This window comes from Oncorhynchus masou, chromosome 22 (assembly GCF_036934945.1).
Source record: "Oncorhynchus masou masou isolate Uvic2021 chromosome 22, UVic_Omas_1.1, whole genome shotgun sequence".
Classification (NCBI taxonomy): Eukaryota; Metazoa; Chordata; class Actinopteri; order Salmoniformes; family Salmonidae; genus Oncorhynchus; species Oncorhynchus masou.
Window position 1 is genome coordinate 3,275,919 of NC_088233.1, and position 26,253 is coordinate 3,302,171.

The 26,253-nt window shown below is 39.9% G+C and overlaps 1 pseudogene; it reads right to left on the minus strand.

Annotated features, from left to right (window-relative positions):
* Nucleotides 1–2,030: 2,030 nt before the first annotated feature.
* LOC135508896 (43 kDa receptor-associated protein of the synapse-like) lies at nt 2,031–26,253 on the minus strand (annotated as a pseudogene).

The following is a 26,253-nucleotide window of genomic DNA, read 5'->3' on the forward strand; positions in this document are numbered from 1 at the left end:
ATTTGACAGGACAGGGTATCCTGGGCATTGGGTTTGGTGTCTCTATCTTGAACCATTGGTGGGTATTATATGCAAATGTAGAACATTTAAATAATTATAATTATTAATAATTATAGTGCGGACCAGAGCAGATAGTTGTGGTCAGTAGTTGTGTGGTTGGGTTGCAGGACTCTTTGGGCCCTACATTATGGACGTGGTCAGTAGTTGTCATCAGTAGTCGTGTGGTCAATAGTTGTGTGCTATTTTATATAGTTATACTTGATAAAGATGTTAAATCATAGGAAGTTAGGATAGCCTGCGTGTTTTAAAGTCAGTCTTTTAGCTTGTCCTAGGAGCAGGATCTTCTTGAACAGCTGCCTCTGTATCCCCATGGTTCTCGTTCAAACCCATGCGAATCTATGCACATTTGAAATGGCTACAGTTCCTAAAGTATAGGCAGATTTCTTATCAAAGGAGTTTTCATACTAAGTTGGGCCAGTCTGAACATCTGGTTTGGAGTTGATAGCTTAAACAGTGAAAGAGGAGGTCTAGAAGTTTTCATTTCTTTATCAAGTCTAACGGACCTTTTTATTTTTCTTTGAAACGCATTGGGAGCTCATCTAAATATTATATTATAGTTCAAAATGTATAAATGCTATCAAAAACATGTTGTCAAGCAATCTAAGCTAGGGCAGTCTGCACATTCGCAAGTTGTTTTCATGTTTACAGCTTAAATTGTTTAAGCGCTAGAGCGGGCAGAATAATAATAATATGTTATAAATCTGGAGTTGTGCTTTGCCTTCAGCAAGCTCTAATAATTAATAACACCATGTGGGTTGAACTGCTCCTTAGTCACTTAGGGTGAATCCTAACTTCCACTTGAGTTCAATTTTCACTTCGTCATGCACTGATGTTAATGGGAGACTAAGTGAAAATTCAACTTACTGTAAGTTGGAAAAAAAGGGGGAAACTGCATACCCCTGCAATAAGGACAAATACTAGTTTATAGTTTTTATATTTTTATCAAACGCTAAAGTCAAAAGAACACAAGTATATCCTGACCGTCCATTTGATCAGCATTTGATCTTCGTGATTATGATCTTCAGTTGAAGTGTTGTGTTCTCAACTGTGATTGGACAACGTACAGTTCACTGAGAACGGATGATAAAACGGTTGTACAGAAATATGCTCATGACATAAGGCCATTAGCCACTGTACAGTAATCATTTATAGAGAACATATAGCTCAATTTGCCTTTCCATGGGGTATATTTCAAATACAATTTTGTTAACTTTGAATAATAGACCGTGTGGCCAAAATCCTACTGATTTCACTTTATCCCAAACAATAATGTTTAACATCATTTCCAATTACATGATTGCAATGAATCTTCCAGCATACCCTAACCCAAAGTAAAGTGAACATTATGCTAAACTATCAGATTTATCTAAAACAGACGTCCACAAAACTAAGAAGTATATTGGATTTCTTCCTCCTCACCCTCTGACAAAAAAAACAACAGTAAGTCATGTACAACAGTGTAATAAAGTTATCACTGTAACCTCATCTGTCTAAGGAGACATGTTCACTGTACAAAACCGGTGGAGTGGTGACCTTTGAACTGTGACTGTGTCTTGAAGTACACAGTCCTGTCTGTCCTCACCCTGGGATTGTTAGTCTTGTCTACCAGCCAGCTCTCGCTCGGTCAGTAGCAAGTAGCCCGGGGAAGAGGTAATGGGCTAGTGCCTGTTTCTGTGGCACATCCTCTTAACACAGTAGCCAGTCAACAAACTGTATCCGAGTCTGTGATCAGTTTAGTTAGGACATTCAGATATGTGTTTAGTTAGGACATTCAGATGTGTGTTCAGTTTAGTTAGGACATTCAGATATGTGTTTAGTTAGGACATTCAGATGTGTGTTCAGTTTAGTTAGGACATTCAGATATGTGTTCAGCAGTCTTCCCATTCAGAAGTGCAGTCTGGCTCTCCTATGTGACTGAGGTCGGGGCTTCACATAGTGTCCTCAAGTCCCAGGCACCGTGCCTCGTAACCTCACACAAACCCAGGCTTCATGGAGGACCGACGACATTTGGGGCAGCCCCTGGAACCGTTGTTCTGTAGACACCTGAGAGGATAGAAGAAGGAGAGACTCTGGGAACTGACCCATGCCAAATCCTAAGAGTTCCCCTCCTATTTCCTGGACATAAAACATGTAGAAGGATACGCCACTTTTTTTCAATTTTTCGCCTAAAATGACATACCCAAATCTAACTGCCTGTAGCTCAGGACCTGAAGCAAGGATATGCATATTCTTGGTACCATTTCAAATGGAAACACTTTGAAGTTTGTGGAAATGTGAGATGAATGTCGGAGAATATAACACATTAGATCTGGTAAAAGATAATACAAAGAAATGCAAGACAAAGACCATAATGTGTTATTCCAGCCCATCTGCAATTTAGATTTTGTCTGGCCACTAGATGGCAGTAGTGTATGTGCAAAGTTTTAGACTGATTCAATGAACCATTGCATTTCTGTTCAAAATGTTCTATCAGGACTGCCCAAATATGCCTAATTGGTTTCTTAAATAATTTTCAAGTTCAAAATTGTGCACTCTCCTCAAACAATAGCATGGTATTATTTCACTGTAATAGCGACTGTAAATTGTACAGTGCAGTTAGATGAACACTAATTTAAGCTTTCTGCAAACATCAGATATGTCTATGTCCGGGGAAATGTTCTTGTTACTTACAACCTCATGCTAATCACATTAGTCTACATTAGCTCAATTGTCCCGTGGGTGGGACACCGATCCTGTAGAAGATTTATTTTTAATCAAGCCAAAAGTCCCTACTGGAGGTGTAAGATGTGAGAGCCACGTGTAGTAATAATATGTAGACTACATAACATGTAGATGGGTCATCGTTAGAGCACCTACTGGAGGTGGAAGATGTGAGAGCAGGGCAGAGCCTGCAGCTGTTGGTTCTTCTCTCCTATGGACTCGCCACACATTCCACAGTACAGCTCCAGCTCCTCCACACACTGCAGGAACTTCACAACCTGCTCCCTCAGCTCCTCCTGCCTCTCCTTACTGCGGTAGATCCCCTCACTGAGACAGTGCACCTTTAGACTACACAGCTAACACAGAGTGAGAGAGAGGTATATAAGGGTCAGAATCAACACACAGACTGAACGTAGCTGACTTACTGCAGTCGATTCCCTCATTCAGGCTACACAGCTAATTGGGACAAGAACTGGAATTTAGCACAAGCTAAAGTGTGACGTGCATCTGACTGTTGCATGATTGTTTTAATTGCAAAAAGGTAGCATATTTTCATGGTATTTATTCAGAACTATGTGCACTGTACCTTGGTTCCTAAAGCTTCTGACAACTCCTGAGCTCGCTGCAGAGCATCCAGAGCCTTGTCCAATTCTTTATTCTGGAGCCAACACTTCCCTACCCCCAGGTACACCTGAGTCTGGCCAAGACGGTTCCCAATCTCTGTCATTATACACATGGAGGACTCATAACGAGGCAATGCTTTCTGGAGGAGGGGAGAGAACAGGAGGTGAGGGAGGAGGGAAGAGAGAAGAGGAGAGCAGGGAGAAGAGAGAGGAGAGAGATGAGGGGAGGAGAGAACAGGAAACGAGGGAGAGAAGAGGGAGGAGAGAAAATAATATGAATCAAGCCCAGACTATATTGAAGGAATGGTTTGCTCTTCAGATTACGTCCATGTATTTGTAACAGTGTAGCACAGACAGTATTTGGTTAATTACATCAACGTCATTCCGGCAGCGATGGATATCAGCGAAGTTCAGTAAGCACAGCGCCTGGAGAGGTCGGTCCCCGTGCTGCAGGGCTATCTTCATGGACTCCTGGAGGATGGGAAGCACTTTAGTGTGACACACAACCTCTAAATAACACACACGCAACCTCTGAACAACACACACAACTTGTAAACAACACACAAACAACCTCTGAACAACACACACACAACCTCTGAACAACACAAACAACCTCTGAACAAACACACACACACAACCTTTAAACAACACACACACAGCCTCTAAACAACACACACACACAGCCTCTAAACAACACACACACAACCTCTGAACAACCCACACACAACCTCTGAACAACACAAACACAACTTGTAAACAACACACAAACAACCTCTGAACAACACACACACAGCCTCTGAACAACACACACACACAGCCTCTAAACAACACACACACACAGCCTCTAAACAACACACACACAACCTCTGAACAACACACAACTTCTAAGCAACACACACACAATCTCTGAACAACAAACACAGCCTCTAAACAACAAAGACACAACCTCTAAACAACACATCCTTACTGTACATCAGCTAAGTCCTCCTGTTTTTACCATCCGAGGACATTAACATTAAGGACATTAACATGGACCAGGCATTTGACCTGTTGCTGGCTATAAGTAACATTACATCTAAGGTTAATGGTCATGTACACATGTTATTGTGGATGTAGTGAAATGCTTAAGGTGTGCATACAGCAGTATAGACGAAGTGATTATACAGGATGGTGTGTATGAACAATAGTTATATGGATGTGCGTGTATAGACGATAGTTATATAGGATGGTGTGTATAGACAATAATGGTATTAGTTATATAGGATGGTGTGTATAGACAAATAATGAACAGTAGTTATATGGGATGGTGTGTATGGGCAACATAGTTATATAGGATGGTGTGTATGGGCAGTGTAGACAGTAGTTATATAGGATGGTGTGTATGAGCCGTGTAGACAGTAGTTATATAGAATGGTGTGTATAGACAGTAGTTATGCTATAGGATGGTGTGTATAGACGATAATAGACAGTAGTTATATAGGATGGTGTGTATAGACCAGGTGTAGACAGTAGTTATATAGGATGGTGTGTATAGACAGTAGTTATATAGGATGGTGTGTATAGACAGTAGTATATAGGATGGTGTGTATAGACAGTAGTTATACAGGATGGTGTGTATGAGACAGTAGTTATATAGAATGGTGTGTATAGACAGTAGTTATATAGGATGGTGTGTATAGACAGTGTAGACAGTAGTTATATAGGATGGTGTGTATAGACCGTGTAGACAGTAGTTATATAGGATGGTGTGTATAGACAGTAGTTATACAGGATGGTGTGTATAGACAGTAGTTATATAGAATGGTGTGTATAGACAGTATAGACAGTAGTTATACAGGATGGTGTGTATAGACAGTAGTTATATAGGATGGTGTGTATAGACAGTGTAGACAGTAGTTATATAGGATGGTGTGTATGAGACAGTGTAGACAGTAGTTATATAGGATGGTGTGTATAGACAGTAGTTATATAGGATGGTGTGTATAGACAGTAGTTATATAGGATGGTGTGTATAGACAGTAGTTATATATGATGGTGTGTATAGACAGTATAGACAGTAGTTATATAGGATTGTGTGTATAGACAGTGTAGACAGTAGTTATATAGGATGGTGTGTATAGACAGTAGTTATATAGGATGGTGTGTATAGACAGTAGTTATATAGGATGGTGTGTGTATAGACAGTAGTTATATAGGATGGTGTGTATAGACAGTAGTTATATAGGATGGTGTGTATAGACAGTAGTTATACAGGACGGTGTGTATAGACAGTATAGACAGTAGTTATATAGGATGGTGTGTATAGACAGTAGTTATATAGGATGGTGTGTATAGACAGTAGTTATATAGGGCCGGTGTGTATAGACAGTATAAGACAGTAATTATATAGGATGGTGTGCATAGACAGTAGTTATATAGGATATTGTGTATAGACAGTAGTTATATAGGATGGTGTGTGTAGACAGTAGTTATATGGGATGGTGTGTATAGACAGTAGTTATACAGGACGGTGTGTATAGACAGTATAGACAGTAGTTATATAGGATGGTGTGTATAGACAGTGTAGACAGTATTTATATAGAATGGTGTGTATAGACAGTATAGACAGTAGTTATACAGGATGGTGTGTATAGACAGTAGTTATATAGGATGGTGTGTGTAGACAGTAGTTATATAGGATGGTGTGTATAGACAGTAGTTATATAGAATGGTGTGTATAGACCGTAGTTACATAGGATGGTGTGTGTAGACAGTAGTTATATAGGATGGTGTGTATAGACAGTATAGACAGTAGTTATAAGGATGGTGTGTATAGACAGTGTAGACAGTAGTTATATAGGATGGTGTGTGTAGACAGTAGTTATATAGGATGGTGTGTATAGACAGTAGTTATATAGAATGGTGTGTATAGACAGTATAGACAGTAGTTATAAAGGATGGTGTGTATAGACAGTAGTTATATAGGATGGTGTGTGTAGACAGTAGTTATATAGGATGGTGTGTATAGACAGTAGTTATATAGAATGGTGTGTATAGACCGTAGTTATATAGGATGGTGTGTATAGACAGTATATACAGTAGTTATATAGGATGGTGTGTATAGACAGTAGTTATATAGAATGGTGTGTATAGACAGTAGTTATATAGAATGGTGTGTATAGACAGTATAGACAGTAGTTATACAGGATGGTGTGTATAGACAGTAGTTTATAGGATGGTGTGTGTAGACAGTAGTTATATAGGATGGTGTGTATAGACAGTAGTTATATAGAATGGTGTGTATAGACTGTAGTTATATAGGATAGTGTGTATAGACAGTAGTTATATAGGATGGTGTGTATAGACAGTAGTTATATAGGATGTGTGTATAGACAGTATAGACAGTAGTTATATAGGATGTGTGTATAGACAGTAGTTATATAGGATGGTGTGTATAGACAGTAGTTATATAGGATGGTGTGTATAGACAGTAGTTATACAGGATGGTGTGTATAGACAGTAGTTATATAGGATGGTGGTGTATAGACAGTAGTTATATAGGATGGTGTGTATAGACAGTAGTTATATAGAATGGTGTGTATAGGCCGTAGTTATATAGGATGGTGTGTATAGACAGTATAGACAGTAGTTATATAGGATGGTGTGTATAGACAGTGTAGACAGTAGTTATATAGGATGGTGTGTATAGACAGTATAGACAGTAGTTATATAGGATGGTGTGTATAGACAGTGTAGACAGTAGTTATATAGGATGGTGTGTATAGACAGTATAGACAGTAGTTATATAGGATGGTGTGTATAGACAGTGTAGACAGTAGTTATATAGGATGGTGTGTATAGACAGTGTAGACAGTAGTTATATAGGATGGTGTGTATAGACAGTATAGACAGTAGTTATATAGGATGGTGTGTATAGACAGTAGTAATATAGGATGGTGTGTATAGACAGTATAGGCAGTAATTATATAGGATGGTGTGTATAGACAGTAGTTATATATGATGGTGTGTATAGACAGTATAGACAGTAGTTATATGTGATGGTGTGTATAGACAGTAGTTATATAGGATGGTGTGTATAGACAGTATAGACAGTAGTTATATAGGATGGTGTGTATAGACAGTATAGACAGTAGTTATATAGGATGGTGTGTATAGACAGTGTAGACAGTAGTTATATAGGATGGTGTAGACAGTATAGACAGTAGTTATATAGGATGGTGTGTATAGACAGTAGTTATATAGGATGGTGTGTATAGACAGTATAGACAGTAATTATATAGGATGGTGTGTATAGACAGTAGTTATATATGATGGTGTGTATAGACAATATAGACAGTAGTTATATAGGATGGTGTTGGTTGCCAGATCATTGGCTTGCCAGTCCTTCCATTACAGATCATTGGCTTGCCAGTCCTTCCATTACAGAACATTGGCTTGCCAGTCCTTCCATTACAGAACATTGGCTTGCCAGTCCAACCATTACAGAACATTGGCTTGCCAGTCCTTCCATTACAGAACATTGGCTTGCCAGTCCTACCATTACAGATCATTGGCTTGCCAGTCCTTCCATTACAGAACATTGGCTTGCCAGTCCTACCATTACAGATCATTGGCTTGCCAGTCCTTCCATTACAGAACATTGGCTTGCCAGTCCTACCATTACAGAACATTGGCTTGCCAGTCCAACCATTACAGAACATTGGCTTGCCAGTCCCTACCATTACAGATCATTGGCTTCCCAGTCCTACCATTACAGATCATTGGCTTGCCAGTCCTACCATTACAGAACATTGGCTTGCCAGTCCTACCATTACAGACCATTGGCTTCCCAGTCCTACCATTACAGGTCATTGGCGTGAATGTCCATTATAGTCAATTATATTTCTATGGAAAACTGAAGGCTGATAACTGAGGGCTGCTAACTGAGAGATGCTAACTGGGGCCTGCTAACTATGGCCTGCTAACTGAGGGCTGATAACTGAGGGCTGATTGGGCTGCTAACTGAGGACTGCTAACTGAGGACTGCTAACTGAACACTGCTAACTGAGAGCTGCTAACTGAGAGGTGCTAACTGGGGCCTGCTAACTATGGCCTGCTAACTGAGGGCTGATAACTGAGGGATGATTGGGCTGCTAACTGAGGACTGCTAACTGAGGACTGCTAACTGAAGACTGCTAACTGAGGACTGCTAACTGGGGCCTGCTAACTATAGCCTGCTAACTGAGGGCTGATAACTGAGGGCTGATTGGGCTGCTAACTGAGGACTGCTAACTGAGGGCTGCTAACTGAGGGCTGCTAACTGAGGGCTGCTAACTGAGGGCTGCTAACTGAGGGCTGCTAACTGAGGGCTGCTAACTGAGGGCTGCTAACTGAGGGCTGCTAACTGGGAAGGCTGCTAACTGAGGGCTGCTAACTAAGGCCTGCTAACTGAAGGCTGATAACTGAGAGCTGATAACTGAGGGCTGATAACTGAGGGCTGCTAACTGAGGGCTGCTAACTGAGGGCTGATAACTAAGGCCTGCTAACTGAGGGCTGCTGTTATTTTTACTCCAGGATGAATTCTTTCCTTGGTCAGATGTATTCTAACTATGACAGGATGAATGAAATGTGTTGGAGCTAAATCTATTCAGCAGAACAGCGGTGATAAATCTGAAACAACACTCCCCATTGGCACCCTATTCCCTATATAGAGCCCTACGGGCTATGGTCAAATGGAACCCTATTCCCTATATGGAGCCCTACAGGGCTCTGGTCAAATGGAACCCTATTCCTATATAGAGCCCTACAGGGCTATGGTCAAATGGAACCATATTCCCTATATAGAGCCCTACAGGGCTCTGGTCAAATGCAACCCTATTCCTATATAGAGCCCTACAGGGCTATGGTCAAATGGAACCTTATTCCCTATATAGAGCCCTACAGGGCTATGGTAAAATGGAACCTTATTCCCTATATAGAGCCCTACAGGGCTATGGTAAAATGGAACCCTATTCCCTATATAGAGCCCTACAGGGCTCTGGTCAAATGTAGGGCTCTATACAGGAATATAGTGCTATTTGGGATACCTCCCCACTGCTCTGCTACTACCCAACCACCACTCCTGCAGTCCTTAGCAGTGACATCAAGGTATTTCTCTGTCTCTCCAGTAAAGTATTACAGTTAACTCTGTCCCCTCTGTGTTAATGAACACTTTAAACCAGAGGCAGCATATTTATACCCAGAGGTCTAAGATCGTACAACACAAAGACACTCTGCCTGGCATGCCGGCCGCACCTGTCACTGATACGGCCTGTTGGTCTGTCACTCTCTAACACAAAGACACACAACTAAGTATAGAAAACATTAAGAACACTTTCCTAATATTGAGTTGCACATGGTACAGAATAGCAGAATATATCACGGTGGTTTCTGAACTAACCTACCACTACCGTCACCTTTGAATTGAACTTTCCGTTGACCTTCTGAATTATTTTTTTTATTTTACCTTTATTTAACCAGGTAGGCCAGTGGAGAACATCTTTATTTAACCAGGTAGGCCAGTGGAGAACACCTTTATTTAACCAGGTAGGCCAGTTGAGAACACCTTTATTTAACCAGGTAGGCCAGTTGAGAACATCTTTATTTAACCAGGTAGGCTAGTTGAGAACATCTTTATTTAACCAGGTAGGGATAGTTGAGAACACCTTTATTTAACCAGGTGGCCAGTTGAACAAGTTCTCATTTACAACTGTGACCTGTCCAAGATAGAGCAAAGCAGGACAGAAACAACAACAACACAGAGTTACACATGGAATAAACAAGCATACAGTCAATAACACAATAGGAAAAATATAAAGTCTGTATAAAGTGTGTGCAAATGGTGTGAGGAGGTGAGGCAATAAATAGGCCATAGTAGCGAAGTAATTACAATTTAGCAGATTAACACTGGAGTGACAGATGAGCAGATGATGATGTGCAAGTAGAGATACTGGAAATACTGGTGTGCAAAAGAGCAGAAAAGTAAATAAAACAATATGGGGATGAGGTAGGTAGTTGGATGGGCTATTTACAGATGGACTATGTACAGCTGCAGCGATCGGTTAGCTGCTCAGATAGCTGATGTTTAAAGTTAGTGAGCCAAATATAAGTCTACAGCTTCAGCAATTTTTGCAATTTTGCAATTGAAATGGAGTCGACCCCAACCCTTTGTACAGCAGTATCTAGTCTCGTATCATCTCTGGGAATGTAGGTAATAAATAATAACTCACTGGATTAATAAACAATGCCACTAATACTAAACAACACTAATAATTACCTCACAGCACTCCATGGCATCAGGCAGGCGGTCCAGTTTCCTGTAGGCTACAGACATGTGGTACTGGCTCATGGCCCTGTACTTCAGACTCCAGCCTTTACCGTAGTCATTCACCAGCTCAGCCGCTTTACACGGGAAGAACAGGGCTTTCTCATAGTCCTGATGGGAGGGTAACAGATCATTAACACGGGAAGAACAGGGCTTTCTCATAGTCCTGATGGGAGGGTAACAGATCATTAACACGGGAAGAACAGGGCTTTCTCATAGTCCTAATGGGAGGGTAACAGATCATTTACACGGGAAGAACAGGGCTTTCTCATAGTCCTGATGGGAGGGTAACAGATCATTAACACGGGAAGAACAGGGCTTTCTCATAGTCCTGATGGGAGGGTAACAGATCATTTACACGGAAGAACAGGGCTTTCTCATAGTCCTGATGGGAGGGTAACAGATCATTAACAGGGGAAGAACAGGGCTTTCTCATAGTCCTGATGGGAGGGTAACAGATCATTAACACGGGAAGAACAGGGCTTTCTCATAGTCCTGATGGGAGGGTAACAGATCATTAACAGGGGAAGAACAGGGCTTTCTCATAGTCCTAATGGGAGGGTAACAGATCATTAACACGGGAAGAACAGGGCTTTCTCATAGTCCTGATGGGAGGGTAACAGATCATTTACACGGGAAGAACAGGGCTTTCTACAGTCCTAATGGGAGGGTAACAGATCATTAACACGGGAAGAACAGGGCTTTCTCATAGTCCTGATGGGAGGGTAACAGATCATTTACACGGGAAGAACAGGGCTTTCTCATAGTCCTAATGGGAGGGTAACAGATCATTAACAGGGGAAGAACAGGGCTTTCTCATAGTCCTGATGGGAGGGTAACAGATCATTAACACGGGAAGAACAGGGCTTTCTCATAGTCCTGATGGGAGGGTAACAGATCATTAACACGGGAAGAACAGGGCTTTCTCATAGTCCTGATGGGAGGAAACAGAACAGGCAAGTTTAACTAGGCAAGTCAGTTTAGAACAAATTCTTGTTTTCAATGACGGCCTACCAGGGAACAGTTGGGTTAACTGCCTTGTTCAACGCTCTAACCACTAGGCTACGCTGCCGTGAGGAGCCGGCATCCATTTTAAAAATGTAATTTAACTTTTATTTAATTGAACCATGTTATCCCATTCAGGTCAGAATCTCTCTTTCACAAGGGAGTCCTGGCCAAGAGGGCAGCTCTGTGAAACACACACTCGTTCTACAGCCAGATTTAACAGTCCGGATCAGCAACACTACAGTTTTGATATAAACTTTACTTCTTTATAAGCGTTCTAACTCGATGCCATAATATTCTAACCGGCATTGAATTAATAACCGCTGAGAGTTTAGGACTATCCTGTATTATTAGGCCGAGCAGATTCAACTTTCATTCTCCGGACGACAGCTCATCTGGACCTGATTGAAACCAATACACTTTTTGGAATCCAGGGATCACTGGGACAAATCTCACGTGTCAAAACGGAATACAACAGGGCCTCTACCAGGCTAGACACTTGATTACACTGACAGGTCTCTACCAAGCTAGAATACAACAGGTCTCTACCAAGCTAGAATACAACAGGGCCTCTACCAGGCTAGAATACAACAGGGCCTCTACCAGGCAAGAATACAACAGGACTCTACCAGGCTAGAATACAACAGGGCCTCTACCAGGCTAGACACAGGCCTCGACTACAGAGGCAGGCCTCTACCAAGCTAGAATAAAACAGGTCCTCTACCAGGCTAGACACAGGGCTCGACTACACAGACAGGTCTCTACCAAGCTAGAATATAACAGGTCTCTACCAAGCTAGAATACAACAGGTCTCTACCAAGCTAGAATACAACAGGGCCTCTACCAGGCTAGAATACAACAGGGCCTCTACCAGGCTAGAATACAACATGCCTCTACTGGACGAGAATACAACAGGCCTCTACCAGGCTAGAATACAACAGGCCTCTACCAGGCTAGAATACAACAGGGCCTCTCCCAGGCTAGAATACAACAGTGCCTCTACTGGACGAGAATACAACAGGCCTCTATCAGGCTAGAATACAACAGGCCTCTACCACGCTAGAATACAACAGGCCTCTACCAGGCTAGAATACAACAGGCCTCTACCAGGCTAGAATACAACAGGCCTCTACCAGGCTAGAATACAACAGGGCCTCTCCCAGGATAGAATACAACAGGCATCTGACCACGGCCTACGTGGCTCACTCAGCCTTTGCACCAAAATGCATTTGACAAGATGTCCTCAAATATATAACTGTGTTGAATTGAAGGAGGACTCTTCTGAGAAGGATAATACTTCAAGACTCTTTTTACATACAAGGTTGAATTGCATCTAATCAGGGATTTTTAAAAATAAATTATTTAACCTTTATTTAACTAGGCAAGTCAGTAAAGAACAAATTCTTATTTTCAATGACGGCCTAGGAACAGTGGGTTCACTGCCTGTTCAGGGGCAGAACGACAGATTTGTACCTTGTCAGCTGGGGGATTTGAACTTGCAACCAAACGGTTACTAGTCCAACACTCTAACCACTAGGCTACCCTGCCGTAACAGAGTAATAGCAATGTAATATACATTTACATTTTACATTTAAGTCATTTAGCAGACGCTCTTATCCAGAGCGACTTACAAATTGGTGAATTCACCTTCTGACATCAGTGGAACAGCCACTTTACAATAGTGCATCTAAATCATTAAGGGGGGGGTGAGAAGGATTGCTTTATCCTATCCTAGGTATTCCTTGAAGAGGTGGGGTTCAGGTGTCTCCGGAAGGTGGTGATTGACTCCGCTGTCCTGGCGTAGTCAATCACCACCTTCCGGGTGACCTTAATATCAAATATAGGACATTTTCTCAGAGACATACTGCCGACACTTTAGAACCTTGGGCTAGACTCCAGCATCTTGTAGAGCGCAGGGCCTTTCATAGCTCTCTAGAGCCTTCTGAAACACACTGACGCTTCAGGAACGCTGCTTTCCATCTCAGACACACCTGGAAACACAAGTAGAGGCAAAGGCATCTTGTCATCGTTGTTGTGAGGCAGACATCCAGAGGTCTCAGACATCCAGAGGTCCCAGACATCCAGAGGTCTCAGACATCCAGAGGCTCCAGACATCCAGAGGTCCCAGAGAGTGGATCCCAGACTCCCAGACATCCCAGAGGTAGACATCCCAGAGGTCCCAGACAACCCAGAGGTACGAGGTCCCAGAGGTACGAGGTCCCAGAGGTTCGAGGTCCCAGACGTCCCAGAGGTCCCAGACGTCCCAGAGGTCCCAGACTCAGACAGACACCAGAGGTGGAAGACACAAGTCCCAGAGGCAAGAGGTCATAAAGGCAGGAAGTTGTCCCAGACATCCCAGAGGTCCCAGACATCCCAGAGGTCCCAGACATCCCAGAGGTACGAGGTCCCAGAGGTTCGAGGTGCATTCCCAGACGTGTCCCAGAGGTCCCAGACGTCCAGTCCCAGACGGAGGTCTCAGAGTACGAGGTCCAGAGGTTCGAGGTCCCATCCCAGAGGTCCCAGACATCAGAGGTCCCAGACGTCCCAGTCCCAGAGAGGTCCCAGACATCCCAGAGGTCGCAGACATCCCAGAGGACGAGGTCCCAGAGGTTCGAAATGTCCCAGACCAGAGGTCCCAGGGTCCCAGAGTTTTGAGGTCCCAGAGGTCCCAGAGGTCCCAGACGTCCCAGAGGTCCCAGACGTCCCAGAGGTTCCAGAGGTCCCAGAGTTTTGAGGTCCCAGACGTCCCAGAGGTCCCAGAGGTCCCAGACATCCCAGACGCCCCATTCTCTTTTATTTTCCTGTTGTTTTGTCTCTTACTGTAAGAACGTGTTGTTTATTGTTGTGTTGTTTTGTTTTCTGCCACCATTATGTATGTGTCCTGTTTTGTTTGGCAACAGGAAATAAGGCAAAACAGAATGTATTACAGTATTATAATATGATTATATATTATTGCTAGAGACCCACCTGTCCGTTAAGTTGCAAACTGACAGTGGTTCCCTGCATGTTGAGGCAGGTCTTACAGTAGGACACAGTCTTCTGGAAGTCACACAGCTTCTCGTTGCTCCTAGCCAGGTTCAGGTAGCCCTCAGTCAGGTAGTCTGGGTCCTCCATCTCCCTGGCTGTGTCTATCTGGGCCAAGGCATACTGATGGAAGAGAGAGAGAGAGATGAAGGACGACGATGAAGGACAATGTAGATAATTAATTAGACACAATGTAGACCACAACACTATAGACACAACGTAGGACCAATGTAGATAATTAGACCCTATAGACACAATGTAGATAACTAACACTATGGACAATGTAGATAACTAACATTGGAGACACAATGCAGATAACTAACACTATAGACACATTGTAGATAACTAACACTATAGACACAGATAACTAACACTATGGACACAATGTTGATAACTACATGGACACAATGTAGATAACTAACACTGGAGACACAATGCAGATAACTAACACTATGGACACAATGTTGATAACTAACACTATGGACACAATGTTGATAACTAACACTAAGGGACACAATGATAACTAACACTACAGACACAATGTAGATAAACACTAACACAATGGATGGACACAATGCAGATAACTAACACTATGTACACAATGTTGATAACTAACACTATGGACACAATGTTGATAACTAACACTATGGACACAATGTAGATAACTAACACTGAGACACAATGTAGATAACTAACACTACAGACACAATGTAGATAACTAACACTATGGACACAATGTAGATAACTAACACTACAGACACAATGTAGATAACTAACACTGGAGACACAATGTAGATAACTGACACTATGGACACAATGTAGATAACTGACACTATGGACACAATGTAGATAACTAACACTATGGACACAATGTAGATAACTAACACTATGGACACAATGTACAGTGGGGCAAAAAGTATTTAGTCAGCCACCAATTGTGCTTCTCCCCACTTAAAAGATGAGAGAGGCCTGTAATTTTCATCAGCAGGTACACTTCAACTATGACAGACAAAATGAGAAGAAAAAAAAAATCCAGAAAATCACATTGTAGGATTTTTAATGAATTTATTTTCTATTTTATATTTAACTAGACAAGTCAGTTAAGAACAAATTCTTATTTTTAATGACAGCCTGGGAACAGTGGGTTAACGGCCTGTTCAGGGGCAGAACAACAGATTTGCACCTTGTCAGCTGGGGGATTTGAACTTGCAACCTTCGGTTACTAGTCTAATGCTCTAACCACTAGGCTACTCAAGCTGGCTGCCCATAATTTGCAAATTATGGTGGAAAATCAGTATTTGGTCACCTCCAAACAAACAAGATTTCTGGCTCTCACAGACCTGTAACTTCTTATTTAAGAGGCTCTCTGTCTTCCACTCGGTACCTGTATTAATGGCACCTGTTTGAACTTGATATCAGCATAAAAGACACCTGTCCACAACCTCAAACAGTCACACTCCAACTCCACTATGGCCAAGACCAAAGAGCTGTCAAAGGACACCAGAAACAAAAGTGTAGACCTGCACCAGGCTGGGAAGACAGATCTGCAATAGGTAAGCAGCTTGGTTTGAAGAAATCAACTGTGGGAGCAATTATTAGGAAATGGAAGACATACAAGACCACTGATAATCTCCCTCGATCTGGGGCTCCACGCAAGATCTCACCCCATGGGGTCAAAATGATCACAAGAACGGTGAGCAAAAATCCCAGAACCACACGGGGACCTAGTGAATGACCTGCAGGGAGCTGGGACCAAAGTAACAAAGCCTTCCATCAGTAACACACTACGCCGCTCAGGGACTCAAATCCTGCAGTGCCAGACGTGTCCCCTGCTTAAGCCAGTACATGTCCAGGCCCGTCTGAAGTTTGCTAGAGAGCATTTGGATGATCCAGAAGAAGATTGGGAGAATGTCATATGGTCAGATGAAACCAAAATAGAACTTTTGGTAAAAACTACGTCGTCATTTGGAGGACAAAGAATGCTGAGGTGCATCCAAAGAACTCCATACCTACTGAAGCATGGGGGTGGAAACATCATGCTTTGGGGCTGTTTTTCTGCAAAGGGACCAGGACGACTGGGATCCGTGTAAAGGAAAGAATGAATGGGGCCATGTATCGTGAGATTTTCAGTGAAATCCTCCCTCCATCAGCAAGGGCATTGAAGATGAAACGTGGCTGGGTCTTTCAGTTTGACAATGATCCCAAACACACCGCCCGCACGAAGGTGGCTTCGTAGAAGCATTTCAAGGTCATGGAGTGGCCAAGCCAGTCTCCAGATCTCAACCCCATAGAAAATCTTTGGAGGGAGTTGAAAGTCCGTGTTGCCCAGCAACAGCCCCAAACCATCACTGCTCTAGAGGAGATCTGCATAGAGGAATGGGCCAAAATACCAGCAACAGTGTGTGTAAACCTTGTGAAGACTTACAGAAAATGTTTGACCTCTGTCATTGCCATCAAAGGGTATATAACAAAGTATTGAGATAAACTTTTGTTATTGACCAAAACGTATTTTCCACCATAATTTGCAAATAAATTCATTAAAATCCTACAATGTGATTTTCTGGATTTTTTCCCCCTCATTTTGTCTGTCATATGTGAAGTGTACCTATGATGAAAGTTAGGCCTCTCATCTTTTTTAGTGGGAGAACTTGCACAATTGGAGGCTGACTAAATACTTTGTTGCCCCACTGTACATAACTAACACTATAGACACAATGTAGATAACTAACCGTATAAATACAATGTAGATAACACTATAGACACAATGTAGAAAACTAACACTATGGACACAATGTAGATAACTAACACATTTACATTACATTACATTTAAGTCATTTAGCAGACGCTCTTATCCAGAGCGACTTACAAATTGGTGAATTCACCTTCTGACATCAGTGGAACAGCCACTTTACAATAGTGCATCTAAATCATTTAAGGGGGGGGTGAGAAGGATTTCTTTATCCTTTAACACACACCTTTAACACTATGGAAACAACGTAGATAACTAACACTATGGACACATTGTAGATAACTAAAACTATGGACACAATGTAGATAACTAACACTATGGACACATTGTAGATAACTAACACTATGGACACAATGTAGTATATAACTAACACTATGGACACAATGTAGATGACTAACATTATAGACACATTGAAGATAACTAAAACCATAAACACGATGTAGATAACTAACACTATAGACACAATGTAGATATCTAACACTATGGACACAATGAAGATAACTAACACTATGGACACAATGGAGATAACTAACACTATAGATACAATGTAGATAACTAACACTATGGACAATGGAGATAACTAACACTATAGACACAACGTAGATAACACTATAGACACAATGTAGATAACTAACACTATAGACACAATGTTGATAACACTATGGACACAATCTAGATAACTAACACTATGGACACAATGTAGATAACTAACACTATGGACACAATGTAGATAACTAACACTATAGACACAATGTAGATAACTAACACTATAGACACAATGTTGATAACTAACTCTATGGACACAATCTAGATAACTAACACTATAGACACAACGTAGGTAACACTATAGACACAATGTAGATAACTAACACTATGGACACAATGCAGATAACTAACACTATAGACACAACGTAGATAACACTATAGACACAATATAGATAACTAACACTATGGACACATTGTAGATAACAAAAACTATAAACACCATGTAGATAACTAACACTATGGACACAATGTTAATAACACTATGGACACAATGTAGATAATTAACACTATAGACACAATGTAGATAACTAACACTATGGACACAATGTAGATAACACTATAGACACAATATAAATAACTAACACTATGGACACATTGTAGATAACTAAAACCATAAACACAACGTAGATAACTAACACTAAAGACACAATGTAGATAACTAACACTATGGACACAATGTTGATAACTAATTCATCTTTTTAAGTGGGAGAACTTGCACAATAGGTGGCTGACTAAATGCTTTTTCCTTTTAACACACTTTTTTTGACACAATGTAGATAATAACATTATGGACACAATGTAGATAACTAACACTATGGACACATTGTAGATAACACTACAGACACAATGTAGATAATTAACACTATAGACACAATGTAGATAACTAACACTATGGACACAATGTAGATAACTAACTATAAATACAATGTAGATAACACTATGGACACATTGTAGATAACTAACACTATGGACACAATGTAGATAACTAACACTGTGGACACAATGTAGATAACTAACACTACAGACACAATGTAGATAACTAACACTATAGACATAATGTAGATAACACTAAAGACACAATGTAGATAACTAACACTATAGACATAATGTAGATAACTAACACTATGGACACAATCTAGATAACACTATGGACACAATGTAGATAACTAACACTATAGACATAATGTAGATAGCACTATGGACACAATATAGATAACTAACACTATAGACACAATGTAGATAACTAACCGTATAAATACAATGTAGATAACTAACACTATATACACAATGTAGATAACTAACACTGTGGACACAATGTAGATAACGAACACTATGGACACAATTAGATAACTAACACTATAGCCACAATGTAGATAGCACTATGGACACAATGTTGATAACTAACACTATGGACACAATGTAGATAACTAACACTGTGGACACAATGTCGATAACTAACACTATGGACACAATGTATATACCTAACACTATGGACACAATCTAGATAACAAACACTATGTACACAATGTAGATAACTAACACTATAGACACAATGTAGATAACTAACACTATAGACACAATGTAGATAACACTATAGACACAATGTAGATAACTAACACTATGGACACAATGTAGATAACTAACACTATAGACACAACGTAGATAACACTATAGACACAATGTAGATAACTAACACTATGGACACAATGTAGATAACTAACACTATGGACACAATGTAGATAACTAACACTATAGACACAACGTAGATAACACTATAGACACAATGTAGATAACTAACCCTATAGACACAATGTAGATAACTAACACTATAGACACAATGTAGATAACTAACACTATGGACACAATGTAGATAACAATGTAGATAACTAACACTATGGACACAATGTAGATAACTAACACTATGGACACAATGTAGATAACTAACACTATAGACACAACGTAGATAACACTATAGACACTATGTAGATAACTAACCTATAGACACAATGTAGATAACTAACACTATGGACACAATGTAGATAACTACCACTATGGACACAATGTAGATAACTAACACTATGGACACAATGGAGATAACTAACACTATAGACACAATGTAGATAACTAACACTATGGACACAATTGAAGATAACTAACACTATAGACACAATGTAGATAACTAACACTATAGACACAATGTAGATAACTAACACTATGGACACAATGAGAGATAACTAAAACTATAAACACAATGTAGATAACTAACACTATAGACACAATGTAGATAACTAACACTATGGACACAATGTAGATAACTAACACTATGGACACAATGGAGATAACTAACACTATAGACACAATGTAGATAACTAACACTATGGACACAATGGAGATAACTAACACTATAGACACAACGTAGATAACACTATAGACACAATGTAGATAACTAACACTATAGACACAATGTTGATAACTAACACTATGGACACAATCTAGATAACTAACACTATGGACACAATGTAGATAACTAACACTATGGACACAATGTAGATAACTAACACTATAGACACAATGTAGATAACTAACACTATAGACACAATGTTGATAACTAACTCTATGGACACAATCTAGATAACTAACACTATAGACACAACGTAGATAACACTATAGACACAATGTAGATAACTAACACTATGGACACAATGCAGATAACTAACACTATAGACACAACGTAGATAACACTATAGACACAATATAGATAACTAACACTATGGACATTGTAGATAACTAAAACCATAAACACCATGTAGATAACTAACACTATGGACACAATGTAGATAACACTATAGACACAATGTAGATAATTAACACTATGGACACAATGTAGATAACTAACACTATGGACACAATGTAGATAACACTATAGACACAATATAAATAACTAACACTATGGACACATTGTAGATAACTAAAACCATAAACACAACGTAGATAACTAACACTAAAGACACAATGTAGATAACTAACACTATGGACACAATGTTGATAACTAGGCCTCTCTCATCTTTTTAAGTGGGAGAACTTGCACAATAGGTGGCTGACTAAATATTTTTTTGCCCCACTGTACATAACTAACTCTATAGACACAATGTAGATAAATAACACTATAGACACAATGTAGATAACTAACCGTATAAATACAATGTGATAACACTATGGACACATTGTAGATAACTAACACTATGGACACAATGTAGATAACTAACACTGTGGACACAATGTAGATAACTAACACTACAGACACAATGTAGATAACTAACACTATAGACATAATGTAGATAACACTAAAGACACAATGTAGATAACTAACACTATAGACATCATGTAGATAACTAACACTATGGACACAATCTAGATAACACTATGGACACAATGTAGATAACTAACACTATAGACATAATGTAGATAGCACTATGGACACAATATAGATAACTAACACTATAGACACAATGTAGATAACTAACCGTATAAATACAATGTAGATAACTAACACTATATACACAATGTAGATAACTAACACTGTGGACACAATGTAGATAGATAACTAAACACTGTGGACACAATGTAGATAACTAACACTATGGACACAATGTAGATAACACTATGGACACAATGTAGATAACTAACACTATAGACACAATGTAGATAACTAACACTATAGCCACAATGTAGATAGCACTATGGACACAATGTTGATAACTAACACTATGGACACAATGTAGATAACTAACACTGTGGACACAATGTCGATAACTAACACTATAGACACAATGTAACATATAGACACTAACACTATGGACACAATCTAGATAACAAACACTATGGACACAATGTAGATAACTAACACTATAGACACAACGTAGATAACACTATAGACACAATGTAGATAACTAACACTATAGACACAATGTAGATAACTAACACTATGGACACAATGTAGATAACTAACACTATGGACACAATGTAGATAATAACACTATAGACACAATGTAGATAACTAACACTATAGACACAATGTAGATAACTAACACTGTGGACACAATGTAGATAACTAACACTATAGACACAATGTAGATAACTAACACTATAGACACAATGTAGATAATAACACTATGGACACAATGTAGATAATAACTAATGTAGATAATAACACTATAGACACAATGTAGATAACTAACACTATAGACACAATGTAGATAACTAACACTATGGACACAATGTAGATAACTAACACTATGGACACAATGTAGATAACTAACACTATGGACACAATGTAGATAACACTAACACATTGTAGATAACTAACACTATGGACACAATGTAGATAACTGACACTATGGACACAATGTAGATAACTAACACTGTGGACACAACGTAGATAACACTATAGACACAATGTAGATAACTAACACTGTGGACACAATGTCGATAAGACTATAGACACAATCTAGATAACTAACACTATGGACACAATGTAGATAACTAACACTATGGACACAATGTAGATACTTGAACACTATAGACACAATGTAGATAACGAACACTATAGACACAACGTAGATAACTGACACTATGGACACAATGTAGATAACTAACACTGTGGACACAATGTAGATAACACTATAGACACAATGTAGATAACTAACACTGTGGACACAATGTAGATAACTAACACTGTGGACACAACATTGATAACACTATAAACACAATATAGATAACTAACACTATGGACACATTATAGATAACTAAAAGCATAAACACCATGTAGATAACTAACACTATGGACACAATGTAGATAACACTATAGACACAATATAAATAACTAACACTATGGACACATTGCTTAGATAACTAAAACCATAAACACAATGTAGATAACTAACACTAAAGACACAATGTAGATAACTAACACTATGGACACAATGTTGATAACTAACACTGGAGACACAATGTAGATAACAAACACTATATACACAATATAGATAACTAACACTATGGACACATTGTAGATAACTAAAACCATAAACACAATGTAGATAACTAACACTATAGACACAACGTGGATATCTAACACTATGGACCCAATCTAGATAACTAACACTGGAGACACAATGTGGATAACACTATGGACACAATGTAGATAACACCATGGACACAATGTAGATAACTAACTTATAGACACAATATAGATAACTAACACTATGGACACAATATAGATAACTAACACTGGAGACACATTGTGGATAACACTATGGACACATTGTAGATAACTAACACTGTGGACACAACGTAGATAACTAACACTATAGACACTATGTAGATAACTAAACACTACAGACACAATGTAGATACTTGAACACTATGGACACAATATAGATAACTAACACTATAGACACAATGTAGATAACTAACACTATATACACAATGTAGATTTATTTATTTATTGATAAAATTATGTCATGTACCTAAATACTGTATATAGAACAATTTAGTCACCCTTAACACATAAGAGTTAAGAAGCTCCAGAAGTTCAAGTTTTAACTCACAGTCTCCGTTTTGGGGCCCGGTAACTAACTTAATGAAGTATTCATTAAGCAGTGTGTACAGGGAGAGAGTAGGGAGTTTTATGTCAACAAGGCCCACATCCGAGCTCTGGTTGCAAGGCTTTCTCTGTGCCCCCAGTCACCTGTATCCTATGGAAGCCACACATTAACCCCTGATGCTCCTCAGGGTTCAGTTTAGATAACGCCATAGAAATAGAATGTACTACAGTCAGATATTATATACTCAGACATGGTCTGAGGGGCTTTGTCTATTCTAGTCCGATCTATTTCTATGGATAATCCCAGGAGGAGAGGTTTGAAACAACACCATGTTCTTTCATCATTGTTGAAATGCTGCAATGGAAGAGCTGGAGAACGTATCTCGATCACTCTGCCCCCTGGCATCCACCACGATGACACATTAAATTACTGACAACAGCAGCATCCACATATCCATCATATCTCTCCACACAACCTCACAGCAGATTTACTGCCATTTCAGTTTAAAACCCCATGCATTCTTGGAACTGGTTCAAGGAACAGAACTGAAAATCTGCATAAGAACAGAAATGGAACCGTACAAAGTGATCCATACTGTTCTGAACAGAACCGTCTTTTTCATTCCAGGCATTTTTTTTCAGACCCACAAAAAAAATGCAACAAAGCACTAAGCAAAGCCCTCACTCTGTCACTCAGTAACTTATTCCAGTGTCTGCCTGTCAGCTGAAAAGCTTTGCCCCGTGTGTAGGCTCCATGCCCCTCCCCCTCTGAAGCACAGGCTACTGACCAGACATTACAATTATTATTCAGTAAATAGGAAGAGCGATGATTTATTAGCTTGAGAAGAACGGATTCACCTTTTGAAATGCTAGTTAAGGATACTACAGGCCCAGTTACCATGTTTCATGTTGGATTTATTAACTACAAAAGGAAGTGTTTTTAGTTCAAATCAAATCTTATTTTGTCACATACACATGGTTAGCAGATGTTAATGTGAGTGTAGTGAAATGCTTTTGCTTCTAGTTCGGCAATGCAGTAATAACCAACGAGTAATCTAACCTAACAATTTCACAACAACTACCTTATACACACAAGTGTAAAGGGATGAAGAATATGTACATAAAGATATATGAATGAGTGATGGTATAGAATGGCATAGGCAAGATGCAGTAGGTGGTATCTAGTACAGTATATACATATGAGATGAGCAATGCAGGGCATGTAAACATTATATTAAGTGGTATTGTTTAAAGTGGCTAGTGATACATTTTTTACATACATTTTCCATTATTAAAGTGACTGGAGTTGCTCTGCACACACAAGCGTGTTAGCTAGCTATTCAACGTTCCTCCATAGAAGCCGCTCCTCTTAGGTATAATTCTGTGGACCTAATTCAGGTAACGGGTTATAACAAGATGCCCAGAGTAACCGGTGTGAAATGGCTAGCTAGTTAGCAGGGTGAGAGCTAATAGCGTTTCAATTGGTGACGTCCCTCGCTCTGAGACCTCGAAGTAGTTGTTCCCCTTTGCTCTGCAAGGGCCGTGGCTTTTGTGGAGCGATGGGTACGATGCTTCGTGGGAGGTAGTTGTTGATGTACGCAGAGGGTCCCTGGTTCGGGCCCAGGTAGGGGCGAGGAGAAGGACGGAAGCTACCCTTTAACACTACAAGCCTCCTCCTCAACCCCTTCTTGCTCTCTCCTCACCTGAAAAACTTCAGTTGCGTCTTGCTCCATAGACTACACTTGTGTGTCCATCATGCATCTGAACAACTAGCTTGCCGGCTTCATCTGCACTGATTGGTCTAAACAACTAGCTGACCTCCATCTGCACTGATTGGTCTAAACAACTAGCTTGCCGGCTTCATTAATAAGTAATTTAATGAGATAAATGTAAACAACTGTTGATTTCGGGTTAAAAAAGGAACAGAAAGGAACGATATAAACCGGTACTCTGTTTCGTTTTTCAAACCGGTTCATAACATTATTTTTTTTGGTTGGAACAGTGGAACGTAAAAGCTTTTTATGGGGGGTTCTGTTCAGAACAAAACGATTGGAAAATAATTTCAGTTCCATCCCTTGCTGCTATAAAATTGATAGTGCTGTGTTATAATCCCAAAAGATGGACACTTCAAGATATCCTTTACATCATACATACAGGACTTGGAGGAAATCAGAGGATCATACTACAAAGTCTATCCTATGAAATAGTTTTTTGTCTAACTCAGCTAATGCCTAATATCAACTGTTCAATCAGGATGTGGAATGTGTCTACAACTGTGTGACATGCTGCCCAAATAGCTAACATCTCAACACTTCAATAACAGTATGTTGAACTGATGAGAAATTAGAAAACATCTACTTCAACATGGCTAGTAAATTTGACAGGGACTCTCTCTCTCTCTCTGTTTTACCTTGAGCATCTCTTTATACTTCCCCATCTCAGAGTGGGCGGTGATGAGACAGCCCAGCACTCTGAACTTCCCCCCGGGGTCTGAGGTCTTCTCCAGCACCTTGGTCCAGACATGCAGGGCTTTGTCAGTCTGATTGGCCTGGTACAGCTTTAAGCCTTTCTCTACCTGCTGCTTGGTTTGGTCCTGGCCCAT